The 22,367-nt window shown below is 33.4% G+C and overlaps 1 protein-coding gene across 1 annotated transcript in view; it reads right to left on the bottom strand.

Annotated features, from left to right (window-relative positions):
* The window catches only part of NDST4 (N-deacetylase and N-sulfotransferase 4), a 238,000-nt gene extending 216,657 nt beyond the window's left edge, over positions 1 to 21,343 (bottom strand). Inside the window, exon 1 of the mRNA XM_047798919.1 lies at positions 20,912 to 21,343. The gene's annotated coding sequence lies outside the window, so the exon portion shown is untranslated. The remainder of the gene's footprint in view (positions 1 to 20,911) is intronic.
* Between the last annotated feature and the right edge of the window lie 1,024 nt (positions 21,344 to 22,367).

Raw genomic sequence — 22,367 nt, 5'->3', positions numbered from 1 at the left:
TTACTTTCTCTCGTTACACAGTTTATGTGAATATCTTATTACCAAAGCATGAAAAATGTGAAAACCCAGAAAATAAAAAAAAAAGAAATGAACAGTGCTTAACAAAAACCTCTCATGCATTTCTTCCTAGTCCTTTCTTGATATGTAATTTATAATACGGTTTTATGTAGTTGTGATTACACAGCAAACATAATTTTTATCCTACCTTTTAACTTAAATTTCAAAATAACTTCTTATAATAAATAGGAAACATGATTGAGAAGTCCTTATACCTATCATTGTTTTTTTTTCATTTCTATTCCCCCAAATTATTATATTGTGATGCTTTCAATAACTTTTTCTTTTTTTTTTGGTCTTTTTGTCTTTTTAGGGCCACACCTGCAGCATATGGAGGTTCCCAGGCTAGGGTCTAATTGGTGCTGTTGCTGCCGGCCTACACCAGAGCCATAGCAATGCCAGATCTGAGCCATGTCTGCGACCTACACCACAGCTCATGGCAACTCCAGAAGATCCTTAACCCACTGAGCGAGGCCAGGGATCGAACTCACAACCTCATAGTTCCTAGTCAAATTCCTTTCCGCTGCACCACGATGGGAACTCCTGATTTCAATAACTTTTATTTATTTTTTTAATTTTTTTTTATTTTTTTGTCTTTTCACCTTTTCTAGGGCCGCTCCTGATTTTTTTATTTATTTTTATTATTTTTTATTTTTGTGTGATTTCAATAACTTTTAAAGCCAGATAGCCCCACCACCTAACTTACGCTACAAAACAATAGAAGGTGAGGGTTGCCCTAGATAAACATCATCCTGGGAGTCAAATGGACTCCCATCAATGTTTGCTTATGGGATGGTGGAGGATAAGAAACCTGATTAGATATTGAGGGTGATCACAAATCGAGGGTGGAGGGTCTCGTTAGACTGATTTGCAGGATTCTTGCTAAAAATAGATTTTTCAAGAAATTGCACCTTCAGAAGCCTGCCTAAAGTTTGATCAAGCAAACAGTCTTTATCACATGCATAAAACAATCAGGTTAAATCAACAACTTATTCACATCTTGTATATATTAACCTTTTTTCTCTACTCCAAGGAGTAGCTCAAATGCTATCTTCTCTAGAAAATTGTACGGTGGAAGAAAAAGTCTGAGCTTCAGTCTCATTATTGGAAAACTAAGGAAACTTAACTGTTTACCTTTTATTTCCATGTATCCATTCAAAGGGGGAGATTTGAAAGGATACTCCTTAAAAGATTGATCATCTTGTCTTCCTTAACACTTTTCCATATCATTTGAATCTTCTACAGGAACCATGTACTATCTTTATTAAAGCCACAAAAAATGTTAAGTAGAAAATTAAAAGGAGATGTGTTGGATAATGTTGTTTGTTTCAAACTCTAAAATTTTATAATCTTCAGAATAATAAGCCTTCTCCATTCATGCTGGTCCCCGATAATCCTTCTTCCTCTACATGGCTAAAGAGTATGTTGTTCATATCTTTTTTGTGGTTTCCCTACAATTTTATTTAACTTATTTATGTATCTTCCCAAGATGATTGTGGGTACATTATCAATGGCCTTGTCTGTTTATTAAGTTTCTCTTTTCACACTAAATACCTTCCCTCCCTTTGAGCATAACCCAATACTAAATTAGACACATAGTTGAAACTTAATAATCTTCATTAACACAGTTTCAATTTAGATATTCCATTTTATTATATTTGTAATAGTTCTATTGGAACTATGATCTCAGATTTTAAGTCTAACGTTTTGAAAATTGGAAAAATCAGTTGCATCAAATTATATCTAAGTTTACTTATAGCTAGGATATCATGATGCATCAGTTGTTTCCGATGAGTCCAAGTTTGTCAGAAGATATTATGCATAAAAAATTAACTAAAAATACCCAATTTGTTTTAATCTGTTCTAGAGAAAGAATATAAAATACTTGGATTAAAAAGAGTAGTCAGATACCTAAATGTTCAAGTTTTGTCTACCCCTGAGACAGGCCCTGGTATCTCTGAGCAACTCGAGTCTTCAGGGAGTGGCAGATACACATGCATCCATTTGCCTGGGTTGATCTTCAAAATTTGTTCAAGACCCTCATGCACACAGACTTCTGGGGATACAGGAAGTCACTGCTCTTCATGCACACTAGTGTCTTAAAGGCAGGTGCCTGCAGCAGTGGCCTTACTGAGATAGTGAGTGATCTGTGGCAGGAAAGCAAGGATGGACCTTCCGTTTGACAAGCACAAGTGAGATCTTAAAGGGCACTGAAATGACCATGTGACAAGAGAGAAGAGCCAATGATCTGTGTGCTTTATTATTAACCAGACCCCTTTTGTACCCACAGACAATGAAGTCTGGATAAATTTGGACTATATTAATATTGGTATATTTTCCCCCAGAATTTACTTTGTCTCAGTCTTCCATTTTATGACAACAATGATAAATATATTGTTAGTTATGCTTTAATCAGTAACTTCTTTCTTATATATTTTCTAGATGACTTCTTCTAATGTAAGTTTCACATAATCATTGATCTTGCATTTCAGAGAAGGGAAAAGAATTTTCACTAGGCACAGACTTTGGCTACAAAGGACCCATAAAGTCACCTCTGCTAACTGAGTGACCCGTGTACAGAATCGTGTTCATTACTTTTTTTTTTAACAATTAAAAGAATACTTACAACTAATTTTTATAATACAAGAAAAGCTATTAAAAGAGTAGGTGATAAAGTATTATAATTAACTCTTTAATGATGTTTAAAACTATAATAAAATGTAATATAATTAATTTTTCAAGCAGTAAAATATTCAAAATAAATAATTTATTCTCAATCTAGTTAACATTTTTATAATACAGGTCATAGAGATAAGCTAATCAATCATGTTTGGCATTTGTTTCTAGGATTCAAGATGTTAACCTAAATATTGGTATATTACATTTATATGAAAAGAGAAAATGAAGCATTTGCTTTTTAAAATTCATTCTCTCTGTATTTCTAAACAATCCTTGACTCGCCTAGCTTTCTAAACACTAGAGGGCGATATGTTCTTGCTTTTATTGCAAAAATAGACCCATAGCACTTCCTATAAAGTGCTGAGTATAGAGCTCACAGGTAACTTTACTCACAGGACAAGGATCTTGTGGACATTAGAGAAACATCAGTGACTCTGAATATTAACACACCAATTATGCTACAATTCTACACCAAACACATTTAGTCAAGTCTCTTCCTCATATTTAAAATAAACAACCAATATTATATTGCTTGTGTGATTGTTTCTGAATTCTTATTTGTTTTTTAATTAAATATTTTTTTGCTGTTGTGCCCAAGAAAAAGATAAATGAAATATCACCTCTTAGTAGCTTGCTAATTTTTGCAAACATTTTAAGATATAAATCTTTTTCTTAAGAGAAGTATGTCTGTAACTCAAAGATGCATAAAACTAGCTTTGCCATATCTTGTTTCCAAATTAACATTTTCTTTAAGATGTATGAATTTTATTTCTTAAGTAAATACAATATTTTTTGTGTTAAATAGAGTTATCATTGAGTTTTATATTTATCTGCTATGCTAACATGTTTCTGCAGTAATTTTATTTGCCCTCCAAAACATGATTTTTGAAGATTTGAATCTGCTTAAATGATTAACTCCTTTTAATAATCCTAAGAGTAAAGAAATATCATAAAATGAATAATAAGTACAACTTAGAAATGTGAACTCCATAATTTAGGTCATTTCTCAATTTATTTCATAGCTCTAATGTGGAAATATAAAATGTAAGAATTATATTAGAAGCAATTTAAAATGGGGATACAATTATGATTATTTGCAAAGAAAGATTTCTACTTCTACTGTTCAAAGTTATATCTTAATTATAATATTACGTGCTTCCATTATAATTTATCATTTACCTGAGAATCTCTAAACTACCTGTTCATATGTAGTTGCTTTGCTGATGAATTGAAAGATAATGTATCATTAGGAGGTTGTACATGCAATGAAATGTACTCTAATTAATTATCCTGAGTAATATGTACAAACATTCAATATAATTTAAGTCTGCTCATGTTTTGATTTTTTTCCAAAGGTGATTTCCATAAATTAGTCATTAAAATTTGTCAAAGAAAAGTGTTTTTAGAGACTGAGGTGATGTTCAATATCACAGAATATATCATAAATGAATACTGAATCAGATGGTAATGTAACTCACAAACTATAATTGGAATGCAAACATCAAGGTGATTGAAAATTGCAATCCCCAAATAGTTCTTAATTAAATGTAGTCACATCATTCCACACATGTCACTGTTAAGGCCACCCCCCCCCCACCCCACACACACACACTCTCTCCAAATCATAAAGATCCATTTTGAAGGAGTGGCCATAGAAAAAATATTGCACGATCAATACTGTCAATACTGAGATCTGGGCAGTGTTCAAGAGATGCTGTTTCTGATGCCTCTGAAACGTGGATATAAGGTGATGACACCCTTCCCTAAAGGGAATCTGCTTTGGACCTGCTTTTTCACTTCGCTGGCTTCTGATTCAAAGTCTGTTAGAGGTAAATCTGATTAGACACTTTTAGTTGGCATATCCATGCCTTGGCTGTGAGAGAAATTGGGAAATAATTATCTGATATCTAAAGTGAAGTGGAAACATCTAGAGGTCATGAATTTCTCAAACATAGGAAGAGTGTCCAAACTGTTGAAGAGAGTAAGAATAAAATAATTGATAAAATGCTAATTACTCTAAATGATTTTAAATATATGCAATGGTAGTAATAAATGCTTATAAGACTAAAAATAAAATTAAAGACTCATTGAAATAAATGAGAACAATGCCATAGAAGTCAGAAGGGAGTAAATGGAGTAAGTGTCCTGAGAACCCTGTACTAAGGTCATGATATTAATTGACTTCAGACATAGTAAGTTAAGATGCATATTTTGATTTCTAAAGAAATCAATAAAGAATGTATATCTTCAAAACTAGTAGAGGAGAATGAAATGTATGAAAAATATTCAATTAGAGGAAGAATAAAGGGAAGAAAAAGGAATAGTAGGACTGATACAAAACAAAATAAATAGGTCTGTTTATGTTAGTAATTGCATTAAATGTAAATAACCTTTTATAAACAAAGATTGGCTGATTGACTAAAAAACTTACAAATCCAAGTATATGTTGTTTAAAAGTGACATATAAAAGAATGTGTGAAAGAAAACATCTAGAAAAAGATACATCAGAATATTTTAATTAAAAGAAAACTGATAAAGCTATGTAAATAGGAAATTAGATTTAAGGCACAAAGAATTACTAGGGATGCAGAGATCACTGTAAAACAATAAAAAAGTTCAATTCACTAAGAAGTCATTAAAATTTAAATTTTTATGCATCTGATATCATAGCCTCAAGAATATAGAGCAGAAATAGGCAGAATTATAAGGCATTATTCACAAATTTCCAATCATAGAGGGCGAATTTACGACATTTCCCAAGAATTGATTGAAAAGTTAGATAGATTAGTAAGATTAAAGAATACCTGAACAAAATGATTAAAAAATTTGGCCTTAAAGTATATTTAACAGCTATATAAATGCATACTTAATTTGGAGACATTTACAAAAATTAATCATTCTGAGTCCCAAAGAAAGTCTTACTAAATTTCGAAGAACTGAAAACCACATAGAGATGTACTATAACCATGATGTAATTAACCTGAAAACTAATAACTAGAAAATTCTCATATGTTAGAAATTTAAGAAACATAATCCTAAATAACTTGAGGCAAAGAAAGAATTGAATATGTATTGTATGCTACAATTTATATCCAAAATCACACACCAAATTTTGTGAATTAAACTGTCATAATAGAGAAATTTGGAACCTTAGAAGCATGTACTTGAAAAAAAGTGTGAAAATTAATGAGCTAATAAGGTAAGCATTCTTCTCAAGAAGGTAGAAAATAATGAAATAATAGCAAAGATAATAGGAAGACACAATAAAGATGGGCTGAGAATAATCAAATAAAAAATACAATTAAAAAAAGCTCAATGCGCTTCTCTTTAAAAGGCTAATGAATATGACAAACATTAAGATAAAAAGGGATAATCATGCATAAAATATAGGGATGAGACAAAGAAGATAACACTTTTTCCTTTAGACATTAGCAAGATAAAATCATTGAATATATAAGAAAAATATTTTAATTTTAAAAGAATTTAAGTAAATAAACTTTTGAGAAAATGTGGCTTTATAAAATAGATTTAAAAGATGCCTCGAAATGAATAAAGCAAGTGCAAGAATCTGAATAGTCATAAATATACTGACAAAGAACACTCTAATCACTGATTCCTTCACCATAAGGTCTTATCAAAGCTTCAAGGAATAAATAATTCCAATCTTACACAATCTTTTGCAGATTAATGAAAAAAGAGTAATGAATGTCAGCCTTATTTTATTAGGCTTCCATAACCTTGATAGCAGTAATTGATGAAGGGCTAATGAAAAAAGAAAATTACAGGAAATATAATTCATGAATATAAAGTGTAAAAAAATCTAACCAAACTATTCATAAGCCAAACCAGTTGTCTATAAAAATGAATAAAATAGCGTGACGAAGTTGAGCGTAACTCCTACAGGTTGACTTGCGTCCCCCCCAGATGTGTATGTTGAAGTCCCAGTACCTAAGAATGTGAACTGATTTGGAAATAAAATTATAATAGGTGTAATTAGTTAAGATGAGGTCCTACTGTAGTAAGGTAGGCCCCCTAAACCCATAGGACTAGTAAAAGGGAAATTATAAGAAGCAGACACTCACCACAGAAGTCAGGAGAGATGCCTGGAACAGATCCTTCCCTAGTGACTTCCAAGGAAGCCTGGCTCTGCTGATACCTTGAACTCAAACTTCTAGCCTCCACAACATGGAACCAATAAACTTCTGATGTTTAAGCTACCCAGTTTGTGGTACTTTATTACAGTAGCCCTAGCAAACAAATTTCACAGCAATGAAGTGCAAGGTGGGTTTTAATATTAGGAAATTAATCAGTGTTTCCAAAACTATGACAGAGACTATTACCTGTCCACCAGAATCCTGGCCCCACCCCCATTCAACTCTTACAGCCTGATCACTGCTGTCAATTTAGGGCCCCTCTGGACATAACTTTCATAAAGGGAGCCTCACAACTTCCCTCCTAATACCGTTTTTTTTTTTTTTTTCCCGACCGCGTCAGTCACCCCTAGGACGTTGCTTACCCTTCTAGAAAACCCTTTTGTGATCCCATTTCCCACCCTCTCCATCTTTTTGAAACCACTCACTGTGCTAATCAGAATACACCGTAAATTATTAGCAAAATACTTTCGCTAGACAGTGGCACTCTTTTCTGAAAGTTTTCATCTTCTGACTCTGAAACATGGCCCTCCTTTGAGGACCTTGGAGCCCTTTGGTGATAAGTTTTGCTTCGGATTTTCCTGCCATTTAGTCAGGAGATTGGTTAGATGTTCTTCTTGTCAATTCCAGGCTATTCTCCATTCTGACTCCCTAAAAATCTCTGATTTTTCATCTTATCAGACCATACCACCCACTTTTTCTCCTGATAGCAATTATCAACTAATGCCTGGGTGAGACTCCTTCAACCCTAGAAAAGAATAGTTTCTGTATAACTTTCTTTTAAAAACTACAATACATCCATATAGATGATCTTTCTAACATTGTATGCTCAGTTTTTAATTCCCCTCTTGAATAATCCTGCCTTTCTCCCCACCATTGCCACCTAGTCTCATAGTTACACGCTAGAACTTTTCATTATAACAAATAAATGTATAACTGTAACCCACTCATAACATTGATTTTATACATTCCACTATCCAATCCCAATCGCCTATCTTTTCACCTATTGCTCCCAACTTCAAAAATATTTCAACTGTGAACCATGAACCTTTCACTTTTTTACCCTATCTCATGGCCTCCCACCCCTTCTCAGCCAGTTTAGATTCAATAATCAGTAATTATATTTGTCTTGTCTTCTCTCACTTTGGCATGTACATTTATCTAAACAACATGATTAAATTTTGCAATCCACCAAATCTATGCCTGAGACTCTGAAGATGGATTGAACATCACCAAACTGACTGGTATCCTCTTAATTTCATGATAGATAACTTTAGGTGGCCTTAATGTTACTGGCAATCACGCTATATTTTCTTAGTCCATTAACTACATCCTCTCCTAGATGGCTGTTTTATACTCTTCTCCTCTCTCTTCAAACTCCTATTTCTTTTCTTTCTCTCACTCTCAGCTGATTATCTTGTTTTCTATTTCTCAGAGAACATAGTTACAAGCATTAAAGAATTTCCATAAGTACCTACTGCCACATATACTCATTTATGCGATTAGATTTTTCTTCTGGATGAATTATCCATTCTAACTAAGGACAATTCTCCACTGTGCATTAGTTCTAGGCTTTATCACCTATTCATGGAAGGCATTGCTTTAATAATACTCTCCTCTGTTCATGTAGCCACAATGTTTTCCTCCTCTATAGAATATTCATGTCTGTATAAAAAATCCTATTACTTGTTCATAATTCACTTACCTCAATAGCTACTATCCATTCTTTTATTTTTATACAAAAAACCCTTTGAAATGATGTGTGTAATTTTCTTTGGAACCTACTACAATTAGGCTTATCTTCATCATTTCAATGCATTCAATGAAATTCATGTTGTGAAATCCAATTGTCATTTCATACTCCTCACCTTACGTTACCTGTCATCAGTATTTTGCATCACTAATTATTCTCTCATCCACACAAAAACCATCTTTACCCAGCTTCCAGGAAATCATACATTTTTGGTTTTCTGTAAGTTCCTAGTCACAGTTTCTGGTTCCTTCCCATTTCTCTATCCTCCAAATGTAGACTTCCCTAGACTTTAGTCCTTGAACCAACAACACCAACAGTGAACCCAAATTCAGTTCTTATTCAACCCCTAGCTGGGAACTCCCATATGCTGCAAGTGTGGCTGTAAAAAGGAAAAAATAAAAAGTAAAAAGTAAAAGTAAAACACTCTGATGATGCTGTCACTGTAGGTTCATCCTATATAAGGGATGTTGGTGTTGAGGAAGGCTGAGAGTGTGTGTGTGTGTGTGTGTGTGTGTGTGTGTGTGTGTGTGTGTGTGTGTGTGGTAGATGGGGAGTGTATGGGAACTCTCTATACTTTCCAATCATTTTTGCTGCTCTAAAAAGCAAAATCTATTGTTAAAAAATCGTAAGCAGTTCCAGAACTTATATATATAATTTTTTAGTTTTTATAAATTTGCAGCCTCATGTGGGTAGCACAGTCAGATGAATTTAAGTACAATATGAGAGTTACAATAACTTATCTGAAAGGAATTATGTTCTTCACTCACATTTTCTATACAGCATTACAGAGTTCCAATTCCCAAAACAAAACAACACTTCTAAAATGTTGGCTTTCCTACTTACCATTTCCCTGTATCCAAAAGCTACTCTGAAAATCCATACAAGATGACATTTCCTTTCTGTCATCTGATTCACTATCTTTTTTCTTTTCTCTCTCCTCTTAACTCTTTTCCCTAAGACTCTATTATATTGACCAATTATCCTCACCCTCAGAAAGCAAAATATCTTTCTTTTTAGGGGAGAAATAGAAAAGGTAAAATGTTTTTCACTGTTTGTTGGAGGCCAGGGATTGAACCCACAACCTCATGGTTCCTAGTCGGATTTGTTAACCACTGAGCCACGACTGAGCACTCCATAATGGAATTTAAGGTCTATGCTGGAATGGTAAGTTAAAGGATAGGAAAAACCACTATATTAAGTGGAAGAGATAAAGAACCATGTGTATAGTAAAATGGTACAGGTATACCATTAAAACCTTTGACACTGCTTGAATTATGGTTAGAGGAAGAGAGTCATGGAAACTACAAGGAAAGGGACACACATGTATCTAATCAAGAACTGAATACTATATAATAGTCAAGAAATACAACTGAAAATTGACCTTGACTTTGGTGACCTTAGCAAAATGTTCAGTGGTGTAGTGATGTCAAGTAAAAGATTAAACTAAGTTAAGAAGGAAGTAGATGGTGAACAAGTTGAGAAGAGCTGCAAATAAAAAGATCAAGAAAGTGACAGAGGAATTCCTGCATAATGGGCTAAGGATCTGGCATTGCCATGGCTATGGCATAGGCCACAGCTGTGGTTTGGATTTGATCCCTGGCCTAGGAGCTTCCATATGCCATTGGTGCAGCCATAAAAGGACAGAGGAAGGAAGAAAGAAAGAGAGAGATAAAGAGAGAAAGAAGTAAAGAAAGAGATGGAGTTAATAGGAACAAAATTTGTTGATAAATGAGAACTCTAAGGCTGTGCTATGAGAGAAGGGATGTTCTAACTCTTGAGGAATGAGAGGATTTGGATTTTGAGGGGAGAGGACAGAGACTTGAAACAGAGGAGAAAACCATGATCCAGACCAGGCAGGAAAATGACATGACCAGTTATGCCCTTAGAATTCCAAAGTATTAACTTTCTGTGCTTTTCTTCATGTATTTTAGTTAAATCAACTTATAGCCAGCAGCAATAAAATTATTGCCATCGACCAATAATTGCTTTGGGTTAGCTAAATGATCATCCTCTAAATACCGTTATTATATTCAGTATTGATCTGTATCCTTGTTAATTGTCTCAGCAGACAATCATGGAAGCAGTTAACCATGAAACATAAAATGCTCACTTAGCTCTCATATTCTTACAGGCAAGGAAACTAGAAGATATAAAAATGAATGAATGAAGCTGTAATATAGAAGTGTACATCTTGACCTATTAATGAATAGAAGGGAGAAAAAAAAATTTGCCTAATATTTAACATGGAAGTTTAACTTGAAGAATTCACAAAGGAATTTATCAAACTATAAAGTTTTATATTAACCGGCATTTTATTTGTGTCTTTAATGTGTTACCAATAGTATTAAACTTATGCTCACAAATTACATTAAAATCTGGAGTCTCTTGGAAGCTCTATTTTTAATATTTTAAATAGTCTCCTTTTGAATTGAGATATTATTTTATTGATATTTCTGGAATTTGCCTTTAGCAGAACAAAAGATTACTATCTCTTAAATTTCATTTCAACAATCACTTCTTTACCACAGACTTTTTTACTTAGAGACTCCTAAAGTTCTAGATACATAAATGCCTGGAGAAAATTTAGATTGTTTTGGGGTGGTATAACTGAAGTCTATTATCTAGTTTATAGAAAGTCCTCATAGTTTTTTTTTTTTCATTATGTTATCTGTGTATCATTTTATACTACGGACTTTGAGTTGCTTGTAATGGAGAATAAACTCTTTTAAAATACACACTTTTTATCCTGTGTACAAACAACTATAAATTCCAACTATCCAAATTATTATTCAAAGAACCCAAGGAATGAATTAATGGAGAATTTAATGTACAGAAAAGTGAAGAGAGCTGTCCACTGCCACACAGCTCACGTGAATCCACATTTTCTGATTGATTCTATATCTCCCTCCCGTTACCACTGTTCTGCATTCATACCCTAAATATTAAGAAGTAGACTTTCATTGCCATGAACAAGACTAACAAAGAACTTTGTGAAATGGCAATACTGAGACTTTTTGATATTTTATTTCCTAACTGTGGATTTTATACATCTTATAGTTACCACTTCCACCTTTAACTTACTTCTCTTATTTCAGAGCATTTTAAATTTTACACAGCACAGAACAGCTGGAAAATCCTCTACCAAGGAATGACATACTCCATTCATTTTCACCAGTGATCTGTGCCTATTTTTTAAATTTAATTATTTTATACTTTATGTAATTTTAAGTTTTAGATACTGTAGAATAAAACACCAGCTTGGCCATCAAGCAGAAATAACATGACTGGTTACATATAAATATATCCTATAAGGAACTTCATTCTCCCACCCAAAACTGATCCAGGATACACAATTCTCAAAGTTTGGAAAAATAATGATAAAAACTCATGAGACGAGACCTGGAATGCTTCTAAGCATTCTGCTCCTTGTCAGAGGCAACATTTCTTGAGATGCTCCTACTTTAACATTTGATGAGTGGAATCTAGAATTATTATAAACATCACTTATGAATGCTTTCAAAGGATGCTATGCCCTGTACCAAAATAATTCACTCAGCAAACTCATTTGGTAGAAAATAGTGGAAGAATTTGAAATGTAAAATATTTTGTTAATTTCCAAAATACCTTTGGGAAAAAAGAATAGGAGGAGTGAAAGTGGTCTTGTTTGAAATGGAAAAACCATAAGGTCAATTTAAGATATCAACACACTTGTGGCAAACCTTAAAATACAACTTGTATCTTTTTATTCTCAGTCTGGGTCAACCTTAGTAATTTACGGTAGTTGAATCTATTGCTCATAGCCTTCTGTGGAAGGAATTCCTGCCATGACTAGAAGCAGGATGGCAGTTATCAAGCTCTCTTGTGTTTCTCATTGTGAGATAACAAGGCGTGTGGATGTTGAACATCCTGCTCACCTAGAAGCCTGCTCCAGCAGTTGGTTAGGAAACTGTTCAATAAATTTCAAGTAAACAGCTGGGTAAAATTCCCTATTTTTTTCTTCCCAAATATATTTTTAAGATCAATAAAATATTTTACATTTCATAATATCCCAGTATTCTCTAACAAATAGGTTTCCTAATTGAATTATTTTGGTTTAGTGCCTAGCCCTGAACCTTTTAAACCATTCATAAGTCACTTTTGTAATAATTCTAGAAAACATGTCAACACAACCACCACATGAAACCTTTTTTAATGTTTTACTAGAGAAAAGTGCAAATGAAATAACATTTGTATTTGTTTTAGTTTTATCCAGTTTGTTTTTGAACCTTTGCCTTCTTGCCTTCTTATAATCCCATGTTTTTCCTTACTCCAGAATGCCAAAAAAAAATTAAGATAAACTATTTGGCACCCTTTTCTGGCAGTTTTTTCTTCTGGTTTACGATCTGTTTTCCTTAAGATATTTGAATGTGAATTAACTCTCAAAACTGTGATTAGTCAGATTAAAATGCTGATCAATGAAGTTTGATCTTTTAAGTTAGATTTAATAGCATTAATTTCAAACATATGATCAAAACTACAGTAGAGACAGTGCAAAATGTGATTTACATCCTTATATCCAAGCAAAGAGGATTGGAAACAGTCAATAGTCATCACTTAGATGTTTCTTTCTTTTCTTTTTGGTCACAACCACAGCATATGGAAGTTTCCTGGGCCAGGGAATGAACCTGTGCCACAGCAGTGACCTGAGCCTCTGTAGTGACAACATTGGATCCTTAATCTGCTGCACCACAAGAGAACTACAGAGGTTTCTTAAAATCAGTACAAAGTGTTACAATCCAGGCCAAAGTCAGAGGACTGATGCATGTAACAAATACTTAATTCTATTAATTTAGCATCTCTCATGTTTCCAACATTGTACTAGGAACTTAATGTTTATTGTCACATGTGGCTTTCCTAGCAATTCTATTAAGTATTTATCATTACTTCCATTTGCAGATCATGAATCTGAGGCACAGAAGGGTTAATTAGCTTTTTCAAGGTTATATTACAAGATTCTAATTCTAGTTTTGGTGGAATTTAACATTAATTCCCACCTTTTACTATGCCACGATGCCATCTCATTTTTAAATCAATTTGTGTTGATTGATGGCAACATGATGGAAACTCTTCTCAAGCAAGACTTATACTTTACAATTAAGCCACACAATCTCTATATTTCTTATCATTTAGAAGTTCATAGAAGCCAGAAGTATCTTTCTTATTCATGTATCTAATCTTTAGATATTTTTTTGACTAGTTCAAAGGAGGAGTAAAGCCAATATGTTTAAATTTTTAAAAAATCAATACTTTAAGAAATTTATCACTTTATTTATAAGTGACTACACGCTTTATAAAATGATCTTCTTATAAAAATACATTTTTACACTAAAGGCCATATTCTGATTAATGAATATATTCCATTTGGGATTGTACTCAATCATTATTTACTAGAATGTTTTTGATCAGTCTTCTCACCAAATGCTAGAGCTGAATTTTAGTTGGACAGAGTATTCACACAAAAGCCTTTATCCACACTCCTCACAGTTAGACGATGAACAACGCAAGGCACCTGGGTAGCCACCATTTATCCCCTGCTCAGAGCAGACATTCCTTCCACAGAAGTCCTCTGGAGAAGGGGCTCCAACCTGTGTGGGTTGCTTCCATTGACTGGAACTCAATGATTTTCAGAATGCATAATTTCTCTGCTATTGCCCAGAAACAACCTTCCACTATCTTTCATATAGTCTTCTAAAGCAAATTTCCTTTTCATTAAGAAAACAATCTTGCAATATATAAAGGTAACCATACAGTTTCTGCATAGTCTTTTGCTCCTTAAAAATCATTGTTTCTTCAACTGCTGCTTAAAGGATATGCTTCCCAGATGCTGCTTCACAATTTATATTTACACTTTACATTTCATAGTTTAAGGGTTTTATCAAACCTTTGCTATCTGCCTATAGGTCAAGTACTCTCTAAGCATTCCTGCCATGATTTTTTTTTTTTTTGTTATATTAGGGGCACTGAAACACATACAGTAACTACAACAGAAGGCAGTAGGTATTGTGATAAAACTGAGAGGGTAAAGCAGGAACAATGGTCCACCCTGGTGGAAATGGAAGGTCAGAGAAGACAGCTCCTAATATGAGGCATCAGGAACCTGAGATTGTAAATATGCCAAATGATGTTAGACTTGTGCTCACGAGGGTGACTGTTTCCTTACTGTTGATGCTGTTATTCCATTAACTCATTTTAAGTTTGCATTAGCATTGTATTAGCCTTTTTACATTTTTGGTTCTTGTTGAGTCTGAAGAACTTTTGTCATTGGTGAGATATTTTTTAAAAAATCAGTAATTACATTTATCCCTCTGTAATTTCATTATGTTAAATCCATTGTTCCAGCCAACTGAAGGATGATTTGGAATATTGGTTCTTACACCCACCAATTTGTGAGAATGAGATAGGGGGCCAGTTCTGCTCCTGCTGAGGTTTAATAACAGCATTAACCTTCAGACTATAGGAAAAATACGATAATTTGAGATAACTTACTCACACACTATTTTTAAAATTCCTTGGAAATGTAGAGTAGAAGTAATGTTAAGAATTATGTTTTCTAAAACTGACTGGTTGGTCTTTTTATTTTCCAGAGAAAGTAACACTAAACAGTATGTCATATCCTAAACCCTACCAGACAGTTTCACAGAACCAAGGATAGCAATCAATAGAAAGAGTCAAAATTCAGCTTGTCAGCTTGCATATTACAAGAAATTGCTACTCCTCATCACATTTTCCTACAAGAATGAAGTAATGGTCTCAGTTTGGCACATAACTTTTAAATAGATTTTCTGAGTGTCAGTTTATCAGAAAGGTATTTCCTGATGAGGTTTATGGCTTTCCCTTACACCCTTTAACCTACTGCCTTGATTTATTCATCTTCATAGTACTTAACAGCCCTACCAGAGTCTTTATTTGTTTACTGGCTGTTTTCTCCCACCAAAATACAAGTCTCCTGAGAGCTGTTTTGTTCACCATAGTATCTTGCATGTCTGACACATATTAAAAATAATAGGTAATATTTATTATTATCACTACAAACATTATTGAACAAAAATGAAAAGCTATTGTTTTTCTGTTTAAACTCAAAAATATGTCTAGATGGGAAAATAGAACCTAAGTAATAAATTGAGTTCAATTTCCTTTGACCAATTTGAGAATCTTTTTTGTGGTTATTCAAAAAGTGCTCTATTCCAAGGATAGTGGCTTCACAACCTAAGATATCAGGAGCCATAATACTTGAAATGAATTAATAAGTGTAATTTTAAAATGATTGTTTGTGTTTGATTTCACATATTACGATATGTGAAATCTCAAGTGGATTGACATAACTATTAGTGAAGGAATGGTTGGGAAACAAATGAAATTTAATTCTGATTCTAATGATCCATTTGCACTTTAGAGTAATGAATAGAATTAGGACTTTTATACGCGTTCACAGGAGCATATGTGTCTCTGCATCTGTTTCCTTTCCTTGTATTAATCTTTAGTGTCGCTATATTTACTTCTGAGGTTTAAATTATTTTTATGTAGGCGTGAAAGACTATTCAGTACATCAAGAAGAACTCTTTTGAGATGTCTGATGAAATATGACAAATTCTGTGGATCAGCAGTCTACAATTGAATTTCTGATTCAGGAATGGAGTCAAGCCAAAGCATCTTAACATGCAAAATAGCTCTCCCTTCTCTCTTTTTCTTCCATTAGTATGGCGGTCGGCCTTAGGCTGCATATGAATGCTACTATGTTTAAACTACTAAATATAAAAATGATTTATGGGGGTTTAAAATACCAGCATAAAATTATTTACATTTATTATTATTTTATTTTTGCTACTAAACTGCATTTTCTGCATGAAAACATTTCCACTGATGATGAAAGGGAAGTATATGGAAATGGAGCAGAAGGTTCTACTTGAAGAATTTAGTAAATTAAAGGGAAATTCATTGGTAGGAGAACAGTCAGTATTTTAAGGTTGACATCACTACTTCTCTGACACAAATTTCCCATCCTAACTTAATTTTCTTTTATGCTTTAGTGTAGTGTATCACCTTTTTCCTGTGCATTTTTTCCATTTACTCCCATGTTGAGACCTGGTCATTAGATAAATAATAGCTGCCATACTAAACAGGAGTGGTGTGTTCCTGGACTTTGCAAGAGAGCATTTTAGCTGAAGTGACAAAAATAAAGCGAAAAGAAAGGTGGAAATGAGGAAATGAAGATAAGACAGAAGGAAGGAAGGAACAGAGAGAGGAAGGAGGAAGGAAGAAAGGGAAAGAAGGAAAGAAATAAGGGAGGGAGGGAAGAAGAGGTAGAAAAAAGAAAGAAGGAAAAGGGAAGGGAAGAGAGAGGAAGAAAAAAGGAAAAAAGAAGGGAAAGAAAGAAAAGAAGAAAAAAGGAAATGCAAAAAAAGATTAAAGAAGGATTTCTTAACAGAGTCATCAGTTCTGTTTTTTCAAATACCCTGAGTACATCATCAAATTAAGTTCTCAAGCATTCAAAGTCTTTTTTAACCCTTCATTTTCTTTTCAAGTTTCCTAAATTCTGATGAATTAATCATGACTCACATTTAATATTCATAAAACATGAAGTAAATCTCTTGAAAAGCTATGTTTAAGGTAGTCTATATATGCAAATTTCCTCAGTGAGTCACTGGAAAGCCAACATTTAGTTTATTATATATGGGCTATTTTGTTATAATCTTTATCATGAATTATATGGATATTTATGAATATAGACAAATTATAAGAAGGCCAAGTACATAAATATATCAATTTACACTGGCAAACATTTTTACCAGTAGGAACAGATAATAAATTACTATTCGCATTATTTAAAAAATCTATTTGTCTTGAAATGAGAGAAAACATTGATATGTTTGGATTTCACTGTCAGACTATTTTGGATGTGGGGAAAATCTGTTATCAATTCAATATTACTCTAAAAGAAAGTTTAGATTTGTCAACATTAGAATGTGATAGCATTCCTTAGAAAACTGAGATAAAGAAAGCTTAGAAAAAAGACTGTATTTATAAAAGTTCTGCATTGCAATTGACACCTCTAACTTCTGAAGCTTGCTGGAAATAACTAAAAAAAGAGTGCATCTGACACTCTCTGTAACAGTATAGCTGAAAGTTTCCTGAAGTGTTAAAGAAAAGGTTGACTAAATGTTATTCCCTGATGGTTGAAGGCAACAGCATTATGCCTGCCACCTGACCTATTTCTCTTGCCTCATAAACTTAAAATAAATCAACAGACAACATGGTTTCCCTTTTTCCTAGTTATTTGGAATACATAACGGATAAGAGTTAACTTTCCCTTTTGTTGTATAGCTTCAAAAGATATAGACCACCACACTTTTAGTATGTCTACTTCTACTACAAATTTTACTAGGCCAGTTACTTTCAGAAAACCTTCACACTTCTTCTGGGTATGTTTCCATCCATATGTGGCATTTCTGACCATTTTGCTGTCTCCGAGATAATGGTTAGATGATGCAGCTATCTTTATTTCTCTTTCTGCTCCTGAGCATAAACTACATTTTATGAGTTTCAGCAAGGCTATTTACATTTTTCATTAGCCAGCCTTTAATAAAGAAGAAAACTTTGAACTCAGAAAATATATTTGTTCTCTAAATATCCCACAGTTTGTAGTAGAGGAAAAAAAGTAACATTTCAGGTTAGACTTTAAGCATAATGCATTATCAATGAATTTCAGCCCAGAAAGAATTAGCCTTCTGGGTGCACAGCTTCTCTGTCTTGGCTTCTAGCCAGAGCTGGTATTCTAGCTTTGTTTTATAACTTTCCCCAGCTGCTTTCCAAATCTGGGAAGTCAGTACCAGCTAGAATCTTCTAGTTTGAACAAAGCTTGCTCAATGCTTCTCTGTTTTTCTCCCTGAGCAATTGCTACTATATGAAGCACAGAGAGTTTGATCATTGCACTTTAATCTCAATGGCACCTTTCCTGCTCAAATAGAATGTGCTAGGGGATAGTATAAATATTAGACTATTGGGTACAAATATTTTGTTGAGTTTGAAGCTCTTATATAGTATCTTTAAGAGGTAAGTTACCATTTAGATTCGAATTAAGAAACTACATTAGGAGTGATTTTGGGGGAGAAGAGGAAAGAATAGGTAGCATAGTTTTCATATTCAGATAAAATATAAAAGATTGTCCTTTTTTGCATTGCATACATATATAAACATGTATTTCTATTTTGACTATCAAATATAGAAATTCCAAGTTATGATTTTATGTATTTATATATAAAATAGTTTCCATTTAGTTTCTTTTGGTATTTAAGGGAAACCATTTAAATGGACACATTTCTTAGATAATAGCTTCAGCTGGTAGAAAACAAAAAAGCACTTTACATATTTTGCAAGTTTATAGAAAGAAAAATAAATATTAAAATCCTCATGAAGTTTTACCTTTTCTATTTAAAAATGATGCCTGAGTTTCTTATTTGCATATATATTTTTGAAGGGTGAATTTCATGTTACAGTTAATAAGTTATATGTATTATAATATTTTCAAAGGATCAATCTAATTTTTTCTAAGGATAATCTTAGTGCTGACCAATTGCCGTTAAGATAGAGTGAAAAAAAAAGATGATTCTGCTTAGTGTTCAGTTTCCAAAAATTTTATGTATTAGCTTATCCTGAGACTTCTATCAATGTAGGTGATATGTGATATTGAGAATCATAAGATAAATATTCACAGTATTCCTTATTTATAGCAATATCAGCAGGTGTTAAATGGTATTAAATTCTCGTTTTTACATTCAGATAAATGTACCTAATGAATATATTTTGCTTATTGATCACTCATTTTTATGAATTCCAGTTGCAGACTTAAGCTGTTTTAGTCAGTGGAGTTTATATTCCCTACATACATTTGCTTCATGAAAAAACCGTGACCAACATACGACCTATTTGGCATTGGGATAGAGTAACTGGAATATTTTAATAGAAGAAAATAAAATGATTCTTTTGATATTAAAAATACCTTTTAAATCCTTGTGGGGAAAAATGATTACCTCAGTTTTGGAGATACTCAACCAATTACAGCAACTTTAATCTTCATCTATTCCCATTTGTGTAAAGAAACACAGGATTTGAACCATGAAGTTGGTGAGAAAGTGAGTAACTAAAATCATTAAGAAAACACATCAGTATCTTTGTATGCAATTTACTTTAAAACATTTATGACCCTGAGTTGATGAAAAATATTGATAGACACCATGAAAACAAGAAAAGATGAGTTTGAGAAAGACCTAATAAAGTATAAACTATTGAAACTTTTTCAGAGTTATATTAGAACTCACAATATAACTTATCATAACAAACAAAATATATCATCATTTGAAAATACTCTTGATAGTAACTCTGAAAAGTACAGCATCTTTTAATCAGTAAAAATTACAAGGAAAATACAAGTTTAAATTTCCCTTTTTATTTATTTTTCTCTATCAGAGGTATTGGAAGAGATGAATAAAAACCATATTTCAACAGCATTTCTTATTTTTCAACTTATTCTGTGCATGAGGAATTTGAAGGCATTTACAGGTAAAACAAAAGCAGTTTTCATCCTCCTGGGAATCTCTGCTGATTGTATATGGCATATATTGTTCTAAGGATATATTTTTCTTTCCTAATAGGACCTAGTAGGAAAGCATCTATTTCTTTAAAAGCGGTTTATGACTGTATCATACAATTTCAAATGTCTGTGACAGCTGTTTCTCTAAAGCAGACCAGTAGGACATAGAGTGGCTATAAATCTCAGGTTCCAAAGAGAGGAGTTCCCCTCTAGAGTAATTTTTATTTTTTAATTTGAATGCCATGTTGTCAGTAACACGTCTCAGGGAAATATTTGTAAACCCACAGTTTGGCTATTGAATTTGGGATATTGGCATTTCAATATCAAAAGGCTAAAATTGTTATCAAGTGAGGTCTTTATTATGCAAGATGTTCTGGCAACAGTTTACAATCTTTCAAGTTCTATCTTTTTTTAGGCAGGACTGTATTTGCCATTTACAGTGCAAATCTATCTTCTACGAAGCCTGATGACAGGTCAGCACACATATGTTGAAGAGGGAGGCTGCATCTGGTTTAAAACTATTATCTGCTTCTACATAAATCTTTCACAAATAAAACTTTATTGTGTTCAACTTGTTTACACATCTAAGCAACATATTCATTTAATGCACACACCTCGGTTTCAGCAAATTAAGCAATAACTTACCTAGAGAAGCATTTCAATTTTTTTTTCTTTTTCTAACTTGAGTCTATCCCGAGTTATAAAATGGATATCCAGTATTCAGATTCACTTGCCTGCAGGTTAATTAGAAGGAGCTTTCAGTTCATACAATCTGCCTTAATATTCCGAGAGCACTCTTTAGCTCCAGTCCTAGTATCTGAACTCTTCCAGCAGAGTCTCTTTTTATTTATACACACATTGTCCTTTTCAAAACAAGCAGCCAGCTGGAATGATTCAAACCTCTGTTCAGCACACCGTTAAAATGCAGCTTCCTTCTTGGACACGAGAATTACACCAGGGAGCGGACCGAGTACAGCAAAAAGGCTATGGGAACTATTTAATCACCGGAATACCAGCTGCTCCTGCTCTGCTCTTGCTACTGCTGCTGTGCTTCTGGTTTAGCTGTAGTCGGTCTTTCCCTCCCTCCCTCTTTCTCTCACATCTCCAGAACTATAAAGGCAGCTCTGCCGGATTATGATTGGCAGAAACAGCCAATTCCTTCAGCTAATCATCCTCAAGACTTTCAAGGACCTGGAGCTGTTGTGATGTCATCCAGTCAGTGGGATGTTACACATGAATACATTCCAACAGAAGCTCATTCAGCGATCAGCTGCATTCCTCTCACACCACGGTGATTGATTAGATGCTCCTTGAGGATTTGCATAATCTTTCATTGTACAGTTGGACCCTTTCCTATGAAATTCGAGAGTAAAATTCCACTTTGCAGCTATAACACTGTGCCAAAATTCTACTGGGTGAAAAAAGAAAAGTTCATGACAGTGTTTTCTTGGGTAAATGTGTGCGTGTCATGCACATGAGTTATGAACTCAGCACAAGCCAAAGATGAGCAGGAGGAAACTTTGAGAAATATTAGTGACCTATATACTCTTGAAATTAATAATAATATTTTAGATCATAATAAATGTTAGAAGAACTAATGACTAGACATATGTGTGTGAGTGTGTGTTTAGTGTATTGATTGCTTTAATAATTGAGGTAAATTACTGGATTATTATGGTAAAGTTCTCCTCTATACCCAATATGGACAAAATTATCTCCATGTCTCATTTTCTACTGGGAGAAATAGGAGGAGAATTACCTGCTCTTTGTTCTCTGATAAATCATATTAACTCATAAAGATATAAATTGCATTAATTTAAGAAAAGTTCTTTGACCCTCTTCATTCAAATACACATAAGATAAAAGCATAGAGGTTTCAAGTGTATTTATTTCTTCCAGGCTGTCTGATTTCCTGGGTTCCTCTTGCTTTTGGTACCTTCTTTAGTCTCCATCATTTAATTTGATGGACTATAATGTGTTAATAACAATTTGGCCCAAGACTCCTGATAGGCTACAGAACAGAGCTGCAAACTTTTCTGAAACCCAAAATTCCCTTCTGGTATGTGTATGTCTTTAGTGAGAAAGAGTTCTACTTGAACTG

This window comes from Phacochoerus africanus, chromosome 10 (assembly GCF_016906955.1).
Source record: "Phacochoerus africanus isolate WHEZ1 chromosome 10, ROS_Pafr_v1, whole genome shotgun sequence".
In the NCBI taxonomy this organism is placed as follows: Eukaryota; Metazoa; Chordata; class Mammalia; order Artiodactyla; family Suidae; genus Phacochoerus; species Phacochoerus africanus.
This window is presented reverse-complemented; position numbering and strand designations above follow the sequence as displayed.